General features: G+C 39.0%; 1 pseudogene; it reads right to left on the reverse strand.

Annotated features, from left to right (window-relative positions):
- Positions 1-6688: 6688 nt before the first annotated feature.
- Positions 6689-6831, reverse strand: LOC134537129 (U1 spliceosomal RNA; annotated as a pseudogene).
- Between the last annotated feature and the right edge of the window lie 472 nt (positions 6832-7303).

A 7303-nucleotide genomic window follows, 5' to 3' on the forward strand; every position in this document is an offset into this window, starting at 1 on the left:
CTTTGTATGCATTAAGAGAGATAAACTCATGTCAAAGTTTTGTCATTTACATCAACACACGTATTTCAAGAATGTTGGTTATTTTTTGAAAAGGAAACTACACATACAGGGTGTCTACCAGATCTAGTAAATGAAATTCCCTGATTTTTCCAGGTTTTCCAGGTCTAAAACTTAATTTTTCCAGGTTTTCTTTAACACAATTACGACATTCCACGAAACTGAAAAAACTGCATAACAATACATTGATGGGTTTCAAAGTATTTCAAGTTACTTAAATTAGTAAAAATATTACCTTCTTCTAGACGTGGATAAAGTGACTCAATTGATGGCAAATAAAACATGCTGCTACAAAAACATCAGTTTCGCAGTGACTCAACTTTTGCGTCTATAGCACTTGCTTCAGAACAAGCCAAATCCCACACTCGAGCCTTCTTAAACTGCAATGCCTTGATCTCCTCTTCAACTCTTCTTTTTTTATGCCTTCTTCTTGTCTGTAGCGTCCTTTTCTTTTTGTTTTGTTTGCAGGGCTTCCTTACGCCTACAACTAGCATTTCTTACATACTATAACATGGACTTGATGATATCAACATGCTCTACACCTCCAGAACGTTGAACAAAGTCATACACTTGTCTTTGTGCAATCAGAGTTTCTTCCTGCAAGTTTTCAGTCAGCAGATTAGAATTCACTGAAAATCCTCTTTCCAATGATGCATTTCCATCATCATCCTCACAAACTTTAGAAGGCCTGTTTTGGCAACTACTGTATGTGCCTTAAGAATGAGCATCCACAAGTGATCAAGGCGCCCATCTTCTCGAGAAAAAGACGAGAACAGTGCTTCAGAATCTTGCGAGGATATGATCACTCAATGTTATCAGCTTCTTGTCCTGATAGCCACCTGTTTCGAAGACAACATTCTAAACTGTAATTCACACGCTGTTTCCTCACACCCGAATTTAAAGCCATAGACGGACATAAACAGGAAATTCCTTTGGTAAGTTTGTACTTCAGGGGACTTTTGTCTTGAAGTTTTTTTACTATAACCTTTGGACAAGTCCTAACATCATTTTTCAGTAACAGGACAGACTTTTCTGGTACTTTTTCTTTTTTGATGGCATGGCTTACTGCGTAACCCAACTTGATATTGTTAGCAGTAAATAGATTTTCCTGGTTATCTACATCCAATTGAGATACATTGTGTTTTTCCCTAAAGCTCTTCAGTACCTCTGGTTTCACAAACTTTCCTGCCAAAGCTAATAAAATGTCTACCAGTAAATCATACAGAAAAGGTGCCATGGGTGCTTCACTTTGGAACATTGTAAGAAACAATTCCAGCTCTGATGCCAAAGAGTGGAAAAATGCAAATTTTACTTCTAGAAAATTATCTTCAAGAGCACTTTCCACTACCTACATTGAAAGACAGATGAAATAGAAACTTCACTAACAAATATCTTTAGGTGGGGTAACGTTTTCATGGCATGCTCAGCAACTGCAGTATTTTCTAACCATCTGATTGCACAAAATTTCTTGGGAAAAAGCTCTGATCTAGTTATTCTAATGTAATCTGCCCTCCTTGCAGGAATATGCTTAAACAAAAAGTAACTGTGCCTCAAAAAACTAACAACGTCCCATTGTGTAGCAGAAATTCCAGTTTTGAAAGAACCATGGACCATATGAAGCCCACAGCTACCAATTTATAGCAACTATGGCGAATCTGTACCAAAAGTTTCTGTGATATGTATTTTCAAAGCTAACAAAAATGCCCAGTTTATGTTGGGGGTATCCATAATTACTTAAAATGAAATGCACCTGTCGGTATAATCCGAGCGCGGGGAACACATGCCACAGCACGTCACGTCAGCAGGATAACAGACCAGCTTGAACCAGTTTGTATAACGTGATTTAACGCCACTTCCGAATCCGATGGTAAATAAAAGAAAATGGACATGAGAACTGTTCGTTATTTGCCATTCAAAAATAAAAATGGGAGGGGATACACTTGATGCTACGTCAATGCAAGCTGATCAATAAACAAAAAAGTATTGCCAACTACAACCTAACAAATAAAATTCCCTGATTTTTGAAAAAATTCCCTGATTTTTCCCTGATTATTCCCTGATTACAATATTCCCTGATTTTTCCAGGGTCAGTAGACACCCTGCACATAACAAACATAAGCAAATGTCTAACTATATTACAAGACTAATTGTCGAAAATACATGCATATGATAATCATGTATTCATTTTTTTAATTTGCAAGAACAAAATTTTTCCAATTATAAATAAAGAATTTTGTTTAGAAAGGTATTTATTATTACATTCACATTTTAACAATGTTACTTTTAAAGGCTAGAGTTGTAACGTTGCAAGACCCCTGCCCTCCTAGCTATATGTTTCTTTTTAACTATTTACATGAATGTAAACATTTCTTAAAAAGTCTTGCTAAGAATATTTTTTACAGTTTTTGTGTATTTTAGGGTTGATATTTGCACTTGCTGTGCACTTGCTGTGTGTTTTAAGAGGGTACTTTGTATTTTAACAAACATGTTAAGTCGTTACTACTTTTTATGTAATTATTCACAAAAGTCACTTTACTAGATATTTGTCTGTTTTGGCCTACTTTTTCAGGTTTTTCTAAATAATTTTAATTTTTGTCAAGTAATTTGTATTATGATTGCTGTTACCTAATGTTCTAGAACAAGGAACTGTGTCTGTGGTGATGTGAAGAAAGAGAGGCATAAGAGGCCTGTAAGTGCGAGTGAGAACGAAACAGTGATTCCCCAGTAAGAGAGAGACAAAAGGTGGGATTCCCCACTGTTCGTGGGAACTGAGTGATAACTGCTGTCTCACGGTGTGGGAGAGAGAAAGAGAATGTAAAGTCCCTGGCTCTATGGATAGAAAACTGTTTTCAATGTATCTCGTGTATTCTTATTGGCTTGTGATGTTTAGTGTGAATGAAGCGTGCATGTGATTGGTCGGTGAGGTCATGTGACTTCTCCTCCCTGCGTGGAGGAGACGGTGGCATGATTTCACCAGTCGTCCGTCGATCGCTGCACCAGGAGGGGGCGTTCGGTGGCTGCTCGCCATATATGTAGTAATTGCAGGAGAGAAAATTTAATGTTGGTGGTCAGAGCCATGCCGAGTTTTAAGTTAACCTAATTTTTTTATTTCATTCGGACATCTAATTAGATATTGCTGCTACCGACGTCAGCGTTTTGGCTCGTGGCAAAATTCGGTTTCGATAGGTGCGGCCCTGTTTGAGGTCGCGCTGTTTTCATGTACTTACAGTAAGAGTCAGCTACGTTTGTTTTCGTTCATTTTAATCACCCGAGCTGCGAGCATTTTTTGACAGGCGGATATATGTGTTGAACGAGTGAGTAAAACATTGATGGTGATTGGATGTGTTTGTTTCGTCTTTCGGACAATAAAACTCTCAAATGAAAAAAGGAAGAACATCTTTTTATTTATGTATATAACGAAATGTAACAGTGTGTTAGTATGTTTGATTGAGTAACATCAAAATATTTAATGAGAGAACAGTGGAAAATAGGAAGTACAGGAAGAATTTAACTTTATCTCATCTTGCAGAATCCGTGCTCAGTTAAACAAAAGGTACTGTTCATTATTAATTTATAATACCTCTTCTTATCTGAATAATACTTACTTCTCATACAAATGGTGCTTTATTTCACCATGTTCCCAGGTGAAAACTCCTTCCATTTCAATTGCTTGGATGTTTCTGCCTTCTATAACAAAAAAAAGTTAAGTGAGAACTAGAGCTGGGCTGATCACCTATTTTGCCGATCATCTGCTGCCGATCTTCTGAACCGATTATAGAGTCTTTGAAGTACAGTAGGGCCCCGGTTATCCGAGCCCCGACTAACCGAGTTCCGGTTTAACCGAGGCGCAAAAATTGTTAGTTTAGAGACTAAACTAAAGGCTATTAAAAGACTAGACAAAGGGGAAACGATAAAAAGAGTGGCTGCAAATTTAGGTGTTGGTGAGGTAACGGTTGGTGATTGGAGAAGAAAACGGGCTGATATTGAAAAGTGGTGTTCGCAAAAGGACAACGAAAATGACAGCAAACGAAAAACAATGAAAACTGGTGAGTTTGAAAAAACATCAAGTGCCCTTTTTATGAGGTTTACCCAATTACGGAGCAAAGGAAATCCCGTCAGTGGGCCTTTGTTACAAGAAAAAGCTAGTGAATTCCACAACAAGTTTAAAGATGGAGAAGAGGAGTTTACTGCAAGCAGAGGATGGCTGCATCGCTGGAAAACCAGGTATGGAATTAGAGAGCTTAATATTTCAGGCGAAAAACTATCATCCGATCATGAAATTGTTGTATCGTTCAAGGACCAGTTTAAAGCTTTGATTGACCAGGAAAATTTGTCGCTTCAGCAGATTTTTAATTGTGATGAAACGGGATTAAATTACTGTATGCTTCCAACAAAAACACTTGCCTCCAAACAAGAAGCTTCTGCTCCGGGGTTCAAGAAATCAAAAGACAGAGTTACACTTTTGGCTTGTTCAAATGCTACCGGAGACTGCAAACTAAAGTTATTGCTCATAGGGAAATCTGCTAAGCCTAGAGCGTTTAAAAACATTTCCATTTCTAGCCTCCCCGTTTTGTACAAAAACCAAAAAAGTGCTTGGATGGATTCCAAAATTTTCAAAGAGTGGTTTTTAGATAGCTTTGTGCCTCAAGTCGAAAAATATTTGGCAGAAAACAATCTCCCTCGCAAAGCTCTTATGCTTATGGACAATTGTCCTGCTCTTCCCGACACGGAAGAAATGGTTTCTGGCGAAATCAAGACAATGTTTTTGCCCCCTAATGTAACCCCACTTCTCCAGCCCATGGACCAAGGGGTGTTGGAAAACCTTAAGAGAAATTATAAAAGAAGACTTTTAAAACTGCTGATAAAGGAAATTGATGAAGGAAACGAAGTTTTGCATACTCTAAAAGCCATCACAATGAAAGATGTTGTATACATGACAGCCGAGTCCTGGGAGGAAGTTAAAAGCTCTACCCTTGAAAGATCCTGGAGAAAGCTGTATAATGTTGATGTTCAAGAAGCCGCAACCTCGGAAAATGAAAATGCTAATGACTATCGTAAGCCTGGTGCAAAGAATCCCATCTGACAAGGCTATTACTACAGACGACGTAGAAGAATGGATTAATGCGGACGAACAATATGAAGTCACAGATGACATTTGGAGCAACAGGCAGAAACAACTTCGACGGATCTTCTGCTGCTTCGTCGACTTCAAGAAACAGCTGCAAAGAAGCGGGCCAGTTCAGTAAAGCAGAAAACTCTGATGAACTTTTTCAAGAAGTAGGCTTAGTTTTAAAGTTAAATTTTTATTGATAAAGTACTGTACAGTACCAGTACAAAACTGTTTTTAATACTGTTATTAAGTGTGTTATTCTTAAGTGTATATTTTCATATTTACCATTGACCTTGTTTTATATTTATAGGCTGGATTTTATTAACTAAAACTGTATTTTTAGTGGGTTTCATAATAAAGGGAACTTAATATGTTACTGTAATTCAATTTTACGTCTTTATTTATTACTGTATCAACCCCAAAATGTCTTTGTAACGCCCGTAACACAGACCAGCGGCCCAAAACGCACACGCTATCATTGATTTCAATGGCGGCACGGGACTCTCTCGTTCGCCGCTCTGTCTGCCCGTGTTATCCGAGTTTCTGGTTATCCGAGGGTCCTCTGGTCCACATTAGCTCGGATAATCGGGGCTCTACTGTACTAAATAAATATGATCTTAATACTTTTTTACTCAAAAATTCAGGACTATCTCGAGATTATTGCATAATTGGGTAACAATATTATTTATTATTGATCATTGACTTTAAAAAATATTTATTTCATTTATTCATCGATCTGTTAATAATTAATTGCTAAACATGTTTTATTTTCTGCTTCTTTTTAACTGTTTGAGTGTGCACAATATTGCCATTCATATATGCATTCTCTTCTTTGGGCCCTTAGGGGGCCCGTGGGTGGGGTAGCTGAGCCACCCCCGCACCTCTCAGACATGTTAGAGAAACAATCGCACTTATGGGATCTTGCAGTGTCTCAAATCTCGTTCTGCTCTTGGTTCCGACTCCCTTCCCCCCCAATCCTGTGTCATCTTCCCTGTAAGGCCTTGTAGTGTATTATAAACATTTAGTTGTTTTTTCTTGTAAATATCTAACAGTTGTTCCCCCTTCATGTAAATGTACCCTTGTTGACTGGAAATAAATTTACAGTGAATCTTTGGCAGGACAGACCACCTGGGGGGGGGGGTACCCCATTTAAAAAAAAAACTAAAAATTGCAGTGGAAGGGTACATTTGATGAGTCTTTAAACAATTTTTTGTTGTGCCCAGTGTTTACACACTGGGCTGGTTACCGTTAAACCACTGGGCCCGGGGGTGAGGAGGGGAGGGAAATCTATTAAAGAGAATTGGACAAGTATCATTCATGGGAACAAAATTTTTTTTAACTATTACAATGTACAATTACATACCTTGATTCCACTCATTCAAGCCGGGGGGTTGTTCGCCAAGGCACTGTAAACTTGGGACCTGTGAATGCATTACATACCATGCACAGATGAAAAAAAATCACACTTCACTGTACATAATTACTAACAGTACTTCACAACTACTTAGTTTAAATTTTTTCACCGGGACAGCGCGAACGCAGTCCCAACTACCAAAAATTACGCGCCCGAGTTACCCATATTTGGGGTAATCGCAGAAGTCAGCTCAACCGAAGTGCAAGGAAAGAGCCTTAACCTGGGGGTACCCCCTACGCCAGGTAAGAATGCTGCACAGTGTTTTGCTATTCTATTTCACTTGGAGCTCAGACCACCTCATCAATGTGTTTAGAGATTATGTACTTCTACCTCCGAAACAGCTCTTTTCCCAGACAACACTCCCGGACCAGTTCATCACTCACATAACAGTACACACCAACAATGCAAATACAATTTTTCCTACAATTGTCCATTTCAACTCGCACCTCGTTTCTTTGTTTCCGTACCCACGGCGACGGTCGACCGGCATGTGCATTTGGTTACCCTATTTGCCGCGTGGCGGCACTCGGGTCGTCGCGTTCGCCACAGCAAAAAGACGGGCACCACCGCAGAGTCGAGAGGGAATTTTTTTCCATTCAAACATACTTAGGGTTTCACGAAATATTGAATGCCGTGTCCCACATGGCGTTTTTCGGACGATTCGCGGCTTCAGGCCGCATGACCACACACTATTTTCACCATTAGTGGTGTTCCGCACATTT

Source organism: Bacillus rossius, chromosome 11, assembly GCF_032445375.1.
Source record: "Bacillus rossius redtenbacheri isolate Brsri chromosome 11, Brsri_v3, whole genome shotgun sequence".
Classification (NCBI taxonomy): domain Eukaryota; kingdom Metazoa; phylum Arthropoda; class Insecta; order Phasmatodea; family Bacillidae; genus Bacillus; species Bacillus rossius.